The following is an 18,741-nucleotide window of genomic DNA, read 5'->3' as shown; positions in this document are numbered from 1 at the left end:
CAATGGAAGAATTAAAGGACCAAAGGCAGCCGGCAGCGGCAGGAGGACGCGGACCTCGGCTGGCGGGGGTTGGGGTCCCCCGCCAGCGAAGGTAGGCGAGCAACGGAGGGGGAGGGTTGGCAGCGGTAGGGGGGTCCAGGGCGAAATCTGCGGGGGCCCAGGCCCCTGAGGCCCCACGCAGATACGCCCCTGCTCCTGTCAGTCTGTCATAGTAATGCTTGAATGTTTTCACTTATATACACTGTCAGCTAGCACATTTGCTTATTTCCGATCTGACGAAGAAGGGCAACCTTCGAAAGCTAATCAAGAAATGTATTAAGTTATGTCAAATAAAAAAGGTATCATCTTATTTTCTTTTCCATGTTTTATTTTGTTTGATTTCTATTGATAACCTTAAGAGTGGACTAACAGGGCTACCACACTCCTCTACATCGAGAGAGGAGTAACCCGCAGAATAAAGGAGGTGTTGATACCCCTGTACAAGTAGTTGGTGAGGTCCCACCTGGAGTACTGTGTTCAGTTTTGGTAGCTGTATCTTGCTAATGATATAAAAAGACTAGAAGTGGTCCAGAGGAAGGTGACAAAAATTAAATGGGGCCTGCGCCATAAGATATACGAGAAAAGACTGGAAGACCTGAATATGTATAGCTTAGAGGAAAGAAGGGGCAGAGAAGATATGATACAGATGTTTAATATTAGAAAGGTATTAATATAGAAACAAATCTCTTCCAGAAAAGGGGAAATGGTAAAACTAGAGAACAGGAGCTGAGGTTGCAGGGTGGTAGTGTTAGGAGTAATGTCAGGAAATTCTTTTTCACAGAGAGGGTGGTCAATGCCTGCAATGCCCTCCCGAGGGAGGCGGTAGAGACAAAAACAGTGATGGAATTCAAAAAGGTGTGGAATGAACACGAGGTGGTAGAACACAAAACTTAATTTTAAAAAACACCTGAAATGGCTGCAGGGGTGGATGTGCGAGTGACACTGAATGGCTGCTCCAGCTGTGAAGAACTAAGGCCAATACTGGGCAGACTTTGTAGGTCTGTGTCTGTAAATGGCAACCCAGTTTAAGATTGGCTGGAAAGAGCAACTTCAATACCAGGAACCGAGGACAGTGCTGAGCAGACTTTTATGGTCTCGGTCCCGCAAATGACAAGACAGATTTGGATAAGTCAGAGTGAGCTGGGACATAGCCAGGCGGACATCTATGTTCCAGAAACGCAAAAGAAAGACTCACGATAAAGTATACATCATCACATTTATTGTTGATTCAATCATGAATTGATAATGAGTATGACTGTTGGGCACACTGGATGGACCATTCAGATCTTAATCTCTCGTTATTTACTATGTTACTTTCTACTGAAGTCCAGTAACTGTCAGGGCAACTCTTGCTTACTGGGAGAGACCTGATTAAAACTTCATAAGTGTGGCTAAACTGAGTCTCTCAGAGAGAGATGAGGGTAAAGAGTTTTTTATCCCAGGCATAACTGCCTTGTACTTCCTTCTTTAGTGAATGATGTGTTTCCTGGCTGCTGCAGCATGTCAATCCTGGCCATATTCCTTGTGCACTTGATTTAAATTCATTGTAAATGTCACTTGTTTCCCCCCCTTTGGTTCCTGTCAACCCCTACTCTCGAGTAGTACTGTATGCCTTTTCCCATATCTTTTGTTTACCTTTTCTATTTTTTTCTTTTTTTCCTATTTAAACCACTTAAGATTTTGCTATTGATTTATAGTACATCAAGAATGAAACAAGAGAGGGCCTACAAAGTCTTGCATGTTCCTACCAAAGTGACCACATGTATTGTACAGACACAAAAAGACAGAACCAATAGCATAATCATGGTGATGGAAAAGGCTCTTGTAACAAGGGGGTAGGGGAACACATCATTAACCGCCTGTATCTGTACAGAAGGGGGGGATGGCTTAGGGGGTCTTTTACTAAAGCTTAGCTTGAGTTATCTGCAGCAGGGCCCATTGTATTCCTATGGGCCCTGCTGTAGTTAACTGAGCTATGCTTGTAAAAGACCCCCTTAGTACATTAAAAGTTGGGGTTAGGTTTGACTCCAGAAAAGGCAAAGCATTTACAACAGAAAACATATACCCAAGTTCACAGAGGTTAAAGGAAAGAGCAGCGCAGGCAAGGAGAAGAAGAAAGGATAAATGTAGGAGGTCCCTGGCAGAACAAGCAATATTTATCTTGAGATGATGTCACAGAGCCACACAATTTACCCATCACAAAAGTCAAAACATGTACTAAATCCCAGAACAATCAGGAAAGAGTCCAAAACAGTGGCTCCTCCCATGTCCAACTGCTAAACACGTGCACACAGGGAAACAGTCCAGAGATTAGTAGGAAATACATAGTCTGGACTGTTACCAAACCCCACGTTTAGGGCCACCTCCAGTAACAGAAGAAACCATCCTGAATAGATTTCTGATCACTTTCAGGAGTGTTGTCATCAGCTATCTATTAGAATGGTGTACTTGAGCTCACTAAATAGCATAAAGGAAATGCTACAACCTATAGTATAAAACAGAACTATCTTGGCATGGAACTGGGAAGTGTCAGGAACTCCTGCAGATAATGTACTGGGATAACTGTATTCAGGTCAAACAATCGGTCCTACCTATACAGCATAGGTATTCAGTCAAAATGACAGGTAGCCAACATTCCCTACCCGTTTTGTTCTGTTCACCAACACCAATGAATTGTATCTCATGCAAGAAGGGTGGGGTGGAGGGGGCAGATGTTCTGGAAGAAGCGCTCATAAGAACCAGAGAGATGCAATTTGAAACTGTTAACAGTTGTGCAATAACATTTATTAAGTAGTGAACATGATACCTATGGTGACAACCGATACAGGAACCCTACAAAGACAACAGCCAGCCACACTCGTAGCCTATTAGACCAGACAGCAAGAACAATCAGCTAACAGTCGGGGTCAGTCTTGCGGGATGCACGCATGTAAACGATTTCTCCCATTATCTAAGAAATCTAAGCACGCTAAAGGTGAAAAATATCGAGGCATCAATTAAAAACACCCTAAAAAACAAAACCAGTATTATAAACGAAAAAACAAGACAATCAAACCACAGGACATACCCACTTCTGCATACATCAAGATGTGGTATATACTACCAGGGCCATAGCCATGAAGCTGAAGCGCCGAAATATCGCCCGTCCGTTGCCGCACCTGCTCTCTCTCTCTGACGCCCGAGATTTCACCGCGCTACCTCCCCTACTCACCGTGGCCCCAGAAAGCTGTTTGTCGAGCTCAAGGGGGTTTAATTCCAGCTGCCCTGTGATTGGTCTCTCCCTAAGCTTGAGCAGCGCGGAGCAGGAAGTTCGGGAAGTCTCGCGATTGCAAGTCTCACGGGACTTTAATCGGCTAGCCCCCGCCTGAACTTCCTTCTTCTCGACGGACGGCGGACGCCGCTCAAGCTTAGGAAGAAACCAATCACGGAGCATGTGTGGCGCAGGCACTGTTTGTTAGGTAGCCAAGGTAAAGGGAAATAGCCGGCTGAATAGTTGCTATACTCCCTAGCAAGGAGGTTGGGTAAAACAGGAGACGATAAAATAGGCCTTGCTGCAGATAACTCAAGCTAAGCTTTAGTAAAAGACTCCCTGTATGAGCTGAAGCTAGTAGGCGGAGCTTGCCGCGGTTTTAGTACACTTAAAAACAATAGCAAACGCTATTGAAAACAATAACAAAACATTATTAGAAATAAGGGATTGCCAATGCTGGTCCATCTCTCACAAGTCTAAAGAACTTTCTGTTGGATAGACAGTAGCTTAAAAAGTGGAGGGTGGAGGAGAAAGGTGTGTTTTGTTTTTTTTTTACTTATTGGACAGCTTTTTAATTTATTTGAAAGCTTCCTATGTAGATATAAAATCATTAAATAATAATTGAATATCACTAAAGCAGCTTCAAAAATTATTGTAGCTGATAGACGCAGCAATTATGAACTCTGTATTTTGTGCTAATATTTCCACATAGTTCTATACAATACAGATGGCCAAATTTCAGTGAGGATAGCCTGTTTCCTGATGGGTTCATCTTAACTGTTGTAATCTGCCTTCAGGGTTGCCAGGTGGAAAAATTTTTTCCCAGCCCAAAACCCGCCCCTGACACCCCCACCCCCGCGTCATCACCCCCGCCGTCATCGGCCCCGCCTCCTCCGTCATCAGCTCCGCCCTGCCCAAAACGTCACTAACCCCGCCCCCCGCGGCCGAAAAAAACGCCCAAAAAACAGCCCAAAAGACCACAACCCGCCGCGGGCAAAAATTTCCCGCCGCGGGTCGCGGAAAACCGCCCACCTGGCAACACTGTCTGCCTTGGGAAGCCTGGTGTTATAAAGATGATGGAGCATATTGAAATTAAATGGAAGTAGAATTAAACTCTGATTGGGGCACATGGAATCACATCGTCATCTGTTTTGTAGAAGTTTACCTTTTAGATACACAAATGGATTATTCTGTTTTTGAACGTGTTTCAGGGCAAAGTGGTTTTATAAGTCAAAATAAAAAATATTTTGATACATGCAGATCTCTTTTGTTTAAACATAACTAAATGGGCTATAAGCCCCTAATGCAGAGTCCATTGGTTTTCCTATATTTTGTTCTTGTGATGACTTATACTGTGCCAAAACTGAAAATGCTTATCTCAGGTTGATGATAAAAGGAGCTCATTGTGAACACTATCCACCCTAAAAAGTTGTTTTCTGGCTGTACATGAGGAATTGTGATATTTAGTAAATAAGTGTATGTTTGTGTCCTTAGTCATGCATCCAAAGATTTTTTATAATCCTTTCAAGAAATCCATTTAACATATTAGTGGAACATAACCACAGAGCATGATATGGTCACATTTACAATATAACAGGTTATTTTGAGTTAGTCTTCATTGGACCAAACTTGCTTTCCTTGTGTCGTCGTCATCATCATCATCCAGCGGGTAGGCAGTGTCTTAAAAGAAGGAGAATAAAGGATCCACATTGGTACAAGGAGAAATGGGGAAAAAAAGGGTAAAGGAGGCTGGACATTGCAAGTACACACCGAGCACCTCTCTCCTCACACGCATTTGGGTACCAGTCTCCCCAAATTCTGCCACACAGTCGGCTGTCCTCACACTCTCACATGCCAAACACCCCTCCTCACATGTATTCAGGGACCGGTCTCCTCCCCATCCGCGATCTGGCACCTTCTTCAAACATCCACCAACGTCAAACTCATACCTGAGATTCCCACCAACAATTAGTCCACATAAGCAAAGCAAGGGCTACAAGACCCCCACCATCACCACCACTCCTGCGCTACCTAAGCTAGGCAGGGAAGACTAATACAAAAAAAAAAAAAAAAACTTTATCCTTCACATTTTAAAGCACTGCCTGTCCAACTGGAACAGCTTTGTTTTGTCTTTTTATATTTTCAACATTTGAAATTATATAATCACATCACAAAGAATGCAACTGAATTAAGCAAAATATACAGTAAGAAAATCAACAAGAAAAATATTCTCAAATATATGTCCACAATAAAGAATAATAGGACCAAGATATATAGTAAAAATAAAAGGAAATATCCATATCAAGAGAAAACATCTTTATGCTGATGACTCCCAAATCTACCTTTCTACCCCTGATATCTCACCTTGCATCCAAACCAAAGTTTCAGCGTGCTTGTCTGACATTGCTGTCTGGATGTCTCAACGCCACCTGAAATTAAACATGACCAAAACCGAGCTTCTCATTTTCCCTCTACCCTCCTCTCCTCCTTCCTGTACACATTAATTGATTTGATTTGCTTACTTTATTTTTTGTCTATTTGATTGTAAGCTCTTTGAGCAGGGACTGTCTTTCTTCTATGTTTGTGCAGCGCTGTGTACGCCTTGTAGCGCTATAGAAATGCTAAATAGTAGTAGTAGTAGTAGTAAAAAAACAAGCAAAGACCACAACTAGTTATTACAGTGCCCCCTAAATTTCTATAGATAGTCATGTCTGTATTTTCAATTTTTCCTTAGAAAGCACAAGTTCTAATAATCTTAATAATCTCACTAAAGACATAAGAATTATTTTGATAAGTCAAACAACAAAGAAAAGGAAAACAAAGCAAAAAAATGCATACCCAGAGCCTGCCAAAATCTCTTGGCATCATCTCTGGGTATTTCTCAAGAGATCAGGAAATATCACCTAATCTTAGAACCCAAAAATTCAAAATCCATATAACAAAAATATAATTTTAAGGCTGTATCCCTGTCTGGCTCTAGTGCAAAAGTCACTAAAAGTGTGGTTCTTTGGGTAATAAGTTCCAGAGTTGATGATTCCAAGAAGTCAGTCAAATTTGCCTCCTGTAGACCCGTCCCACTCTTACCACCAGGCAAAGCTAAGTTTTGAGCTCTCACTAACCCCCGTTTATAAAGCCGCACTAGCAGTTGCTGGTGTATTAATGTCGACACAGCCCATTCAAAGTGTGTCGGCATTGCCATGCAGCTTTGTAAATGGGAGTAAAGGTGGTAGTGTCTCAGACGGAAACTTGAGCACGTCCATGAAGTACTTCTTAACCATGTCAACGGGCAATCAGTGGAGACTTAGGAAAATTTAAAAATTCTCAAGGTGCTCTTCTTCAGACGATTTTCCATATACTCTATTTTCCTTGAAGCAATGATCTTTTCATTAACCAAGGTCCTGCCAACTACTTGTAACTTGGAAACCGTAGACTCCAAATTAACCACCTTAGCAGATTGTTGTTCCATTGCCTGAGCCTGATCTCTCAGGGTTCTAATCACAAGATTTAAATCTGAAGAGAATTTACACACCACTTTACTTAGAGAAGAATTGACCATATCCATGGCTTCCCAAAGACACTCCAAAGCCACTTTTGTTGGCTTAACCAACAAAGTCACCATGCCCACTGGAGCCCCTTCCCCCTGTGCAGAAACAGTACTCGCAAAAGGTGGAAAATGCCGGGTCAGTAAGCTCTGTGCAGCAATAACCCTGGGGGTGGATGCCAAAACAGGGAGATCCTCCAGGCTATCAAATTCCTCCAAACTGCCAGTCTGCCCTGTTGCACTAGCTCTTCCAGGCTGTGGTGGAGAAGACCTCGGGGCAGTGCTAAGAGAAACCCTGCTAGCACTGCTGCCGGACAACAAACAGTCTGGCAAAATTGAAGCGGCTCCTGCACTTGTTCAAGCAGAAGCATGGAACTCTTCTAGAGTTGCCTGCCTCAGGACTTGGGACTTGCCTAATGCCAGAAGAAGCTGCCAGACCTTGCCTCATTGCTTCCCCATTCTGAAACGAGGAGGGACATTTCAAGGGTAAAGCAAAAATGCTCACAGAGCGAAGCTGTTGCACTGGCATCCACTCATTATGCCATCTTGGTCCTGAACTGGAACAGCTTTAGACTTTTTACAGATGCACCACATATAGGCAGTCATAAGCGTTTGCTATTATTTTTACATAAAAATATCTTTATTGTCATCATAACAAAAATAAAGGCATATAGCGTAACACTGAAATCAACAATACAGCTGTGCAAATAACAAAGCAAGCTGTTGAGCAATGTGAAAAACATTTTGAATGTAACCCTCCCCCTTCACAGACCCCTCGAAAACTCCCCTTACATCCACCCCCACCCCCCGATTCCATCCTAACAGAAAGAATGAAAAACAATATCAACCTCACAGGTTTGCTAGTCTTTTCAATAGCATTAGCTATTGTTTTGGACAACCCAATATGGCGGCAAGCTCTGCCCACTGACTTCAGCCCAGATAATGGGCTAGATAGGCATCTATATGAATAGAGAAACTGGAGGGGACCCAGGCCATGGAGATATGTGAAACAATGAAGCAACTGCATCTTTGTTTCACCTATCAAGGGGGTGCTGTCACACAGTTAACAGCCTGCTTTTGGAAGAAAGACTGCTGGCTTATGCCAGTCATTTACAGAGGCACCTATTACTAAAATTTCTTTGCTCACACATACCTTATAGGGAAAGAACCTTAGTAAATCAGTTTCTGAAAGAGCTACTACTGATCTGGGAGGAGATCCTCTTCCCTCCCCAGATTGTTGGAAGAGATAAGGAGAATTGAGAGAGGGCTCAGCAGATGCACAAAACTTTAACAACCCTTTAACGACCATTTTTCGAAGAAATCGCCAACCGTTTCATGTACTAAAGCCCATTTTTCGAGGACCGTAGCAGCTAACGAAAATGGAATACAGATGAGCAATCAGTGTAGAAACCCTTTTCAAATGACATGCACTAACCTTTTCCGATTGGTTTAATGAAGGAAAACGCCGAGAAATCTAACGACAGGTCTGTACCTGTCGTTAGGGCTCTCCGGCTAAAAACTGTAATGTGAAACTCAAAAAAGAACCAATTGCAGCGAAGAAGATACGCGAGACGCGCTGTGATTGGACAAAAACACGTTGTACCTGTATCGTAGCCTGTTTTGCTTTTAATAAAGCTTATAGAAAACGTGTTATAACCACGTTAATACAGCGCGTGCACTGCAGACATACGCAGTATATTAACGTTGGTACGAGTTGGAGAAGACGTTAAAAACTGTTAAATGGGATGAACAGCAGAATTTTTGCTAACAACATTTCACACTTACAGATTGAAAATCTCAATCTCAGGAAAAGCTGCGTGAAATCAGCTCCGCTAGTACTCGGCAGGAACCTGTGATTAAAAAAAAACAGTGCGGCGACTTGATTCTTTTACACTGTCAACGCACGCCTATGACATCACAGGCGTGCGACAGCCACGCCTACAACACACGCTTTCCGAATGGACCAGTGCGCATGCGTTCCGTGCGCTGCTACGGCACATTAGCGAAACTTTCGGGAATCAGGGTTTGCAATACCGCACCAAACTTTTTGGGGCTGTGTTTTTGGAGCATGCTTCGTTATTTGAGATTCGGTAAAGGTTTTTACGTTTCTGATTTTTTTACGTTTGCTTGATGCATCTACCCCTAATGAAAATTTGTCAAGGCTGCCCTATGCTGCGCACACCCATCCCTTTTGTCAAAGTCCCCACCCCTCCAAAGAGCATCCTTTCAGGGGGAGGGGGGTTCTTCATGGTGGGTGAGTCACATAGTGCACAGTTATAGCTTGCTAAGGCCCTGTACTACATCCTGAGAGAGAGTTCACCATCATAACTAATAAAATTAAAATAAATAAACGTAAAAAACCTAATACCTAATTTTTATTAAACTCTCCATAAATCTGGGCTCAATTTGTACTGCTCCCAATAGCACGACTAAGCAAAAGCCTGAGGAACAAGTGGGCTTTCAATAATCTCCTAAATCTCATTGTGTTTGATGGAGACCACTGTAACTGGCACCATATCATTGACCCCACCACCAAAAACATTCATTTGTAAGTTTCTCCATGCTGAGGGCACAGAATGATAAAAGAGCAGAGGACCCCCCCCCCCCCCCCCCCCCCCCCACTCTGTGTTTGAATGCTTTGTTTTCCCTGGGTGTGTTGCTATTCTTACACCTCTGGGTTTCTACCGTGGGGGAAGTGACTTACAGCCATATTGGGTACCTTTTTACACACTCTCTACAATAAAGGCTTTTAAATCAATTTTCATCGTGCCTCCTTCTTTATAAATTTTGATGCAGCAGAGTCACATTTATTGTAAATACTTGATTAAACCAACGATCTAACAAAATTGCAATCTGACAATTCTGGATTGATATGGCAGGGCTAGAAGAAAAAAAATTAACAACTAAGTTTCTTTTGTTTGTTTTTTTGTTACATTTGTACCCCGCGCTTTCCCACTCATGGCAGGCTCAATGCGGCTTACATGGGGCAATGGAGGGTTAAGTGACTTGCCCAGAGTCACAAGGAGCTGCCTGTGCCTGAAGTGGGAATTGAACTCAGTTCCTCAGTTCCTTATCATCCATACCAGACCACTGCAGAAAGTGGAATGTACCCAAGCTCCATCCAGACTGCGCGGACAGATTTATTCGTTCTAGCACAAAATCACAGCTAAGTACCCGTAGAGTAATGTTTGCACAAAATAAGTAGAAGAAAAGATTAATTCATTATTTTGATGCTTTAGGAAATTTCTAGACTGATGAGGATTCTCGCCAGCGTGAGCCTAAGAGGAGACAGGTAGAGCGGAGCGGGCAGCAGATTATTTGAAATGTTTTCAGCTGTACCAAGTTTCTGAAGTCTGTTTCTCCATACTCTTTAAAGAGAGTTAGACTTGCATTTAGTGGATATTTCAGATTTGAATCAACATATTAGCAAGCACCAGCAAGGTAGTTGAATATAACATAAGGATTTATAAAACAAATCTTTAAGAGGACCCACCAGAACCTCTCTGATCTCCCTCAAGATTCTGGGATGAATCCCATCATGCCCCATGGCTACATCCACTTTCAGTTTTTCAAGCTGTTCATAAATGCTTTTGTCCGTGAACAGTGCAATATGTACTTCATTCTCATATTTACCTTTTATCAGCCCACCGAGGTTCTACACCTGGATTTTCTTCCATGAAGACAGAAGTATTAAGAACGTCCGCTTTTTCCTCGGCATCTTTCAGTCTTACTCCAATTCTAGCTTTTCTCCATTCACTAATGTATCTAAAAAAGAGTTGTGTCACTATTCTTTATGTTTTTAATCATTTGTTCTTCCACCTGAGCCTTTGCCAACCATATTTCTTTGCTTCTTTCAGTTTTGTCCAGTAATGTATTCTATGTTGTTCTTGAATTCTTTTGTATTTCATAAATGCCATTCTATTTTATCAGTCACTTATTTGGAGAACTGTATCGGTTTCCTTTTTATCTTGTTCTTATTTACCTTCCTTACATTAAGATCTGTTGTTGATTTTATAGCTCCTTTCAGTCAGAACCAAAGATTGTCCACTTTTTTTATGACTTTCCATCCCATCAGATCTTTCTTCAGATACTGCCCCATTTTACCAAAGCCAGCATGTTTAAAATCCACGACTCTGAGTTTTGCGTGTCTGCACTCTGCTTTAGCTCTTACATCAAACCATAGAATATGATGATCACTACTGCCCAGGTGGGAACTCATAAATATTGTGCTCACAAATGTAGATAGTGTGCCCAAGATCCAGTGTTGCCCCTCCCCTCATGGGTTCCATCACCATTTGTCTGAGCAGTGCAATTTGAAAAGCATCCATAGTCTCTCCTTTTTGATTCCAAAACTGGGACCTTCCAATCTGCAACTGGCAGATTTAAATCTCCCAGCAACAGCACCTCTCCTTCATTCCTAACTTTTAGATATCTATGACCAAATCTTTGTCCAACTTATCTGTTTGTGTTGGAGATCTATATATGACCAGTGGCGTACCTAGGGTAGTTGACACCCGGGGCCGGTCATTTTTTAACACCCCCCCCCCCCTCCAAAATCTAGTACTAGGCATGCCGAGAATACAAAACACTCAGGACCTATAGAGCAATTCTAGCATACCATAATAAACTTTCTATTTAGACAAAAATTAAACTGAACCCCCAAGATGCCAGACTCTGCATACAATGCAACACCACAGAAACAGAAAATGTCCCCTAGTACTGTGCAAAACATAAAGTCAGCAGATGTAAATTTGAAAAAACTAACAAGTACCAATCACCACTTTACAAATTAACAAATAGAAATAAAACAAATATAGAAACTAAAATAATACTATTTTATTGGACTAATACATTTAGCTTTCAGAGGCCAAAACATCCTTCCTCAGGTCAATACAGTATAGTGTTGTTACAATATCCTATCCGGACCTGAGGAAGGGGGTTTTGTTCTCCGAAAGTTAGCCAAAATGTATTAAAATTAGTCCAATAAAAAGATTACCTTGTTTACATGTTCTATTATAAACATTAACACAGCTACAATACTACTTTATCCTAAAGCAAAAAAAATAAAAATATATATTTTATTTACAGTTTGTTGTCTCTGGTTTCTGCTTTCCTCATCTTCTTTTCACTGTCTTCCTTACATCCAGCATCCGTCTTTCTTCTCTCTCTCTGCCATCCAGTGTCTGCCCTCTCTGCTGTCCCCTCCATCCAATGTCTGCCCTCTCTCCCTGCCTCTTCCATCTACATCTGCCCTCTATCTTTGCCCCTTCCATCCACCATCTGCCCCTGTCTGCCCTCTCTCTCTCCCCCTTCCATTCACTCTCTGCCCTTTCTATCGCTTCCATCCACTGTCTGCCCTTTCTCTCTGTCCGCTCAATCCACCATTTGCCCTCCCTCTCCCATCCATCTAGGGTCTGCCCTCCCTCTCACTCCCCCTTCCATCCAGGATCCGTCCCCTCTCTGCCCCTTTTTTTCAGCCCCACTATCCCACCAGTCCCCAGTTTCAGCCCCAGTCCTTTTCTCCCACCAGTCCCGAGCTTTAGCCCCCAGCCACTTCTCCCTGTCCCCTTTTTAGCCCCCAGTTTCAACCCCAGCCCTTTTCTGTCACCAGTCCTGAACTTCAGCCCCAGCCACTTCTCCCTGTCTTCTTTTCAGCCCCCAGTCCCCACAATTTTAGCCCCTGCCGCCTTTCAGCCCCCAGTCCCAGTACTAGCCCCCTTATCCCACCTACCCTCCTTCAGCCCCCAGTTTCAGCCCCCTTCATCCACATGCCTTGCCCCCCTTTTCAGCCCGACCCATTCTCCCATCTGACCCAGGCATGCCCCCATCATTTTCCGTCATGACCCCTTCTCAGACCCCAGTTCCAGCCCCTTCTGCCATTTGAGAGCCCCCTCCTCCCATCTGAGAACCCCTCCCCTCCCCAGTCCCCTTCCCCCATCTGAGAACTCCCAGAACACCCCTCTCATCTCCCATCTGAGAACCTCCTCCCAACCCCAGTCCCCTTCTCCCATCTGAAAACCCCCTCCCCATCTAAGAATCCCCAGAACACCCCTCTCCCATCTGAGAACCCCCTCCCCATGTGAGAACCCCCACAACACCCCTCTCCCATCTGAGACCCCCCTCCCCACCCCAGTCCCATTCTCCCATATGAAAACCTCCTCCCCTCCCCATGTGAGAACCCCCACAACACCCCTCTCCCATCTGAGAACCCCCTCCCCACTCAGTCCCCTTCTCCCATATGAAAACCCCCTCCCCTCCCCATGTGAGAACCTCCACAATACCCCTCTCCCATCTGAGGACCCCCCCCACCCCGACCCGACTCTCCACCCACCCTACCTTTAAAAACATTTTTTTGAAGCGTCGTTGCAGGCAACGCCTAGTGTCTGCCCTGCAGAAGTAAATCTCTTCACTTCGAAGTTCGTCGTCGTCGGGCCTCACTATGTCCCGCCCTCACGTAAATAGGAAGTTACCTCAGAGGAGGGCGGGACATAGTGAGGCCCGACAACGACGAACTTCGAAGCGAAGAGATTTACTTCTTTTACCAGCGGGCAGATGTGAGGCGCTGCCTGCAACAACGCTTCAAAAAAATTTTTTTTAAGGTAGGGTGGGAGCAGCGGGAGCGAAGCGGATCGCCCCCCCCCCTTGGTACGCCACTGTATATGACACCCTTGTGGATGGAGATTCCATCTTCTCTTTCTAAGTCAATCCATATTGCTTCTTGCTTTCCCCAGGTCCCCTGCATTTCAGACACTTTAATATCATTTTTCACTTATAAAGCTACTCCACCTTTTCAACCATCTCTGTCTTTCCTAAAGAGAGTATAGCCTGGTATGTTTGCATCCCATGCACAGAATCCACTGTTGTGGAACAAACACAGGAATCCCATGGAGAAGCATGTAGCAAGAAGGAAAAAGAGATGGATCCATGCGCTCCAAACACAGACCAAGGAATGCCCAATGTGACTATTAAAAACTTTTATTGATGATTCTTAATGATGACATGGCACTGTGTTTCAACACCAACGTGCCTGCCTCAGGAGTCTATATAAATCAAACAAAATTATTACAAATATAGAACAATATCCAAGGTGAACAAAAATACACAAACGTAGTTGTGACAAAACGACAGGTTTTTAAGCTTGTAAAACTGTATTATTTCTTGAAATGTATTTCTCTAGTTTGGCCAGCAGGTGGTGCATGTTTATGCTTCAAGCTGTTACAGAGAACTGACTGTTCCCTCTTTAGTTAACACTATTTTTTAAACTTGTTGTTCTGGGTTCTGATTGGCTCAAGAGCTCGAAATTCCTCTATGATGTACTGGCTTTTTCTCCAGTCTTAGCCAGGGAGAAAAGAGAAGGATCTCTTTGCTGAGGCCCTGTGAACAGTTATATTTGATAACTTGTGAGCAGCTATGAGGCATATTTTCAAAGCACTTTGGGAGGCTAAGTTCCATAGGTTTCTATGGAACTTTGGGAGGCTAAGTGCTTTGAAAATGAGCCTCTTTATGTCCTGATCTCCCTAGGTACTATTTAGATAGTAAACAAATGTTTAGTTAATTTTATAATTGATCCATATTTAGTTATCTGTTACTGTTTGCTGATTGCACCTTTTCTATTAATTGTTAAATATTTTTCATGACAATAAACATTTTTTAGTTTATTGCCTCTTCTTGTCTGGACTAAGAATTCTGGTGGTTTGTGTGTTGGGTCTGTGGGTGCTTTCTAGGAACTGTGGAACCACTTGGAGTGTGGCCTCAGTAAAGTAGGAATCTCTGAGGATAATTTGAGAGCAGGAGACTCAACCAGAGGCGGTTGGGACCCAGTCGGTGGGAAGAAGGTGCTACTGTAGAGCACAAGCGGCAGGTGCAGGCGGACCTGAGCTGTGCTGGGGATGGACCCTCTAAGTGGCTACAGGGTAGCCCCAGGGGGGTGGCTAGGTGTTTAATGACAATAGTGTTATATCAAACATTATTACAAATATAGACCAATAGTCAAGGTTAATAGGTTAGACCAATACATCTATGAATAAAGAATCATCAATAAAAGCTTTTATTTTCACATTGGGCATTCCTTGGTCTATGTTTGGAGTGCCCGGAACCATCTCCCACTTTTGCTTCTTGATGTTTGCATCCCATTCATGAGAGTCATTGAACCACATCTCTATTATAGAAAGAATATCCAAGTCTGCCTGTAACATCAGGGATTGCAGAACACGAACTTTGTTGCATAGATTGCAAGCATTTGTGCTCATAGCTTTCCAGTTATACATTGTCTCTCTCATTCTTTATCTTTCTGCCTAGTCTCCACATCTACATTGTTGCATGTGGGAAAGAGGAACCCAAACTATAACTACGTCATGCAAGGTTCAGCGTTGGGAGTTACGGACCGAGAAAGGGATCTAGGTGTCATCGTTGATGATACGTTGAAATTTTCTGCTCAATGTGCTGCTGCAGCTAGGAAAGCAAATAGAATGTTGGGTTTCATTAGGAAAGGGATTGAAAACAAAAATAAGGATATTATTCTACCATTGTATCGCTCCATGGTGCAACCGCACCTCGAGTATTGTGTTCAATTCTGGTCGCCGCACCTCAAAAAAGACATAGTGGAATTGGAAAAGGTGCAGAGAAGGGCGACAAAGATGATACAGGGGATGGGACGACTTCCCTATCAGGATAGGCTGAAGAGGCTGGGGCTCTTCAGCTTGGAGAAAAGGCAGCTGCAGGGAGATATGGTAGAGGTCTATAAGATAATGAGTGGATTGGAACAGATCGATGTGGAGCATCTGTTTACGCTTTCCAAAAATACTAGGACAAGGGGGCATGCGATGAAGCTGCAGTGTGGTAAATTTAAAACGAATCGGAGGAAATTTTTCTTCACTCAATGCGTAGTTAAACTCTGGAATTCGCTGCCGGAAAAGGTGGTTAAGGCGGTTAACTTAGCGGACTTCAAAAAAGGGTTGGTCGGCTTCCTGGAGGAAAAAGCCATAGAATGCTATTGAATGGACGAGGGAATAATACAGTATTTCTAGGATGGGCAGGACAAATTGCTTGTTCTTTTGGGCGCTGTCGGTGACAGGGTGCTGGGCTCCGATGGACCCTTGGTCTGTCCCAGCATGGTGATGCTTATGTAGCCGATATGTGAGTTGTTAAGATGTTTATTTTAATACTTCTCTACCTCTGTCACTCTTTTGGTTTTGGTGGGGCTGACTTCCAGAGTTCACCTGCTGTTTATCACCTCCACCTTCTAAATGCCTAGAAATGTATAGTCTGTATTTCTCACTAAGGACCCTTATTCTTGCCACAGAAAGATGTAGCCCATCATTACAAAATAAGACATTTTTTCCATATATTGCATACATTGAGGTGTTATTATGCACAGCTTTGTGTCTTAATATAAGAATTTTAAATCTAATCTTCCACATAATCGGCAGCTAATGCAGTGAATTTTGGAATAATATGTCCATACTGGCTCACTCTTAGAAATAATATTAGATTCAACTTAAGTTTCACTTTTGAGTCAGCTTAATGCACTTGCCAAACATTTTAATTTCCAATTACATCAATTGAAGGCTAGTTGCTCATCCCTGAGTGTTAAACCTTTTAGAAGTGTTGTGCAGGCAGTGCTGTTGCCTTATTATTGTAATTCTCTATATGGAGGAAATTCTGTGATCTTATTGGAATTTGGAAAAGATTACAACTATTACAGAATACAGCAGCTAGACTGATTTATAGGATGAGCAAATTTGAGAGAGCATCTCTGCTCCTTAAAGGACTTCACTGGCTTCTGGTTCATTTGCAAATAAATTTCAAGATAGCATGTATGGTTTTTAAGTCTTTGGTAGGACAAAATTCCTGAATTTTAGTACGTCTTCTCAAGCTGCTCATATACTTAACTATGGTGTTTCCAAGTTGTAGAGGGGTAAAATTAAAAAAAATGTTTCAAATCCTCTTTTAAATATTTGGTTGTTAAAGTCTGGAATGGACTATCAAACTATATAAGATGCTCTAACTCCTATTTTTTACTTAGGAAAAGTCTGAAGACCTACATGTTCTCTGATACTGACAATGATTAATGTTGGTTTGTTTATCCTATATTATTAATTTTGGCTCTGTCTGTACTTGTAATTCTACCTGTCTGTGGCTGCTTCTTATAATGTAATCCATGATAAATTCTACTAGAAGATATTGCAGTATATAAGACATTCATACTACAGTATAGTACTCAGTAAACCACTTAAAATGTTTTCTGTATCCACGAGACATTCTTTTAAAAGAGGGTATGGTATGATTTTAGGAACTTTAAGAAATGATGGCCTTATCCAGTTAACTTTACATTACTTTCTAGGAAAAGTAATTATTTGAGAATTAACCAAATATGACCATCCTGGCTGCATGTCTTCTGCAGTGCTCCAACACTGAAAAATAGAGTTCCTATTTAAAGGAAAGTGTTACATAAATTTTACTTCCTCTTTCTTATATACTTTAGGACGGTGAATGGTCACCTTCCCAAGCATATGAGTACTTCCACTCGCCAAAAGAATTTTGTATCTCAATCATTCTATATCTGAAGTGATTCAACATAATAGTTTTAATGTCTGTGGTGGTGGTAGGGTGGCAAGTCTCCTGTCTCCAGTACAATTTAAGTGCTCTCACCAAAACTAGGAAGCATAGTTAGCTTGTGTCATTCCATACTAATAGCTACCTCTTTCAGCAGCATCAGGAACAAGAGATATCATTCAATGGTCCAGTGTGTGCCAGAGAGGGACCAAAGGACTGAGGAATCTCTTAAACCCCCAGAACTGCACTGAGGAGGGCTCCCAAAAAAGGAAGAGTGACTGGGGGAATGAATGCATGCCATGTATTCAGCATCCTCTAATGTAGTATGGAGGCTACCAGACTCTCTTTAGGGCCTTTATGCAGTAGGAAATTACCAGCCTTTCTATACTAGATGATACTGCTAGGGTAAAAAGGAAATGCATTATCTAGAGCATTGGTTTTCAACTGCTTGCCCTGGGACTGGTAGCATGGAATGTTGCTACTATTTGGGTTTCTGCCAGGTACTTGTGGCCTGGATTGACCACTGTTGGAAACAGGATACTGGGCTGGATGGATCACTGATCTGACCCAGTATGGATATGCTTATGTTCAGTTCTCAGGAAGGCTGTGGAGTGGCCTAGTGGTTAGGGTGGTGGACTTTGGTCCTGAGGAACTGAGGAACTGAGTTTGATTCCCAGCACAGGCAGCTCCTTGTGACTCTGGGCAAGTCACTTAACCCTCCATTGCCCGCCATATTGAGCCTGCCATGAGTGGGAAAGCGCAGGGTACAAATGTAACAAAAATAAAAAAATAAAATGACAAAAATTTGCATGCAGTGGAGGCAGTGCATGCAAATATCTCTCATGAATATTAATTGTGGATATCCTGAAAACCTGACTGGCTGGGGTGCTTCCAGGACCAGGTTTGGAAACCACTGAGCTAATTATTTAACCCATGAGCATCAGAACTTGGGGGGGGGGGGTGATCATGACAACATTTTGCTGTGCTAAGCAGAAAAGCTGATAATCAGATGACACAGTGAGGTTACTTACCTGTAACAGAGGTTCTCTATAGAAAGCAGGATAAGTCAGCCACACATGGGTGACATCATCCAATGTAGGGTTACCCTATGGCTTCAGAAAAGGAGGACACATTGATCCAGTCCGGGATTTGCTTCCATTTGAAAGCAATGGAAGTAAAACCCAGACTGGCTCAATCTGTCCTCCTTTTTCTGGAGCCATATGGTAGCCCTAATCCAGCGGTATCATGAACAGATTAGCTCTCCTAAAGCTCAGACAGCCTTTTTGCAGGCCTTCTGAGCATGTGCATGCCATCCCACAACCGTCCCCACCCATATACTCTTCAATCTGTTCTATCC

General features: G+C 42.8%; 1 protein-coding gene across 2 annotated transcripts in view; it reads right to left on the bottom strand.

Annotated features, from left to right (window-relative positions):
• ZDHHC9 (zinc finger DHHC-type containing 9) overlaps window positions 1-3,347 on the bottom strand; it is a 65,052-nt gene extending 61,705 nt beyond the window's left edge. The window contains exon 1 of one of the 2 annotated variants that reach the window (XM_030209890.1): window positions 3,107-3,347. The gene's annotated coding sequence lies outside the window, so the exon portion shown is untranslated. The remainder of the gene's footprint in view (window positions 1-3,106) is intronic. The other variant, XM_030209889.1, reaches the window with a different exon arrangement.
• Window positions 3,348-18,741: the final 15,394 nt, after the last annotated feature.

This window comes from Microcaecilia unicolor, chromosome 7 (assembly GCF_901765095.1).
Source record: "Microcaecilia unicolor chromosome 7, aMicUni1.1, whole genome shotgun sequence".
Taxonomy (NCBI): Eukaryota; Metazoa; Chordata; class Amphibia; order Gymnophiona; family Siphonopidae; genus Microcaecilia; species Microcaecilia unicolor.
This window is presented reverse-complemented; position numbering and strand designations above follow the sequence as displayed.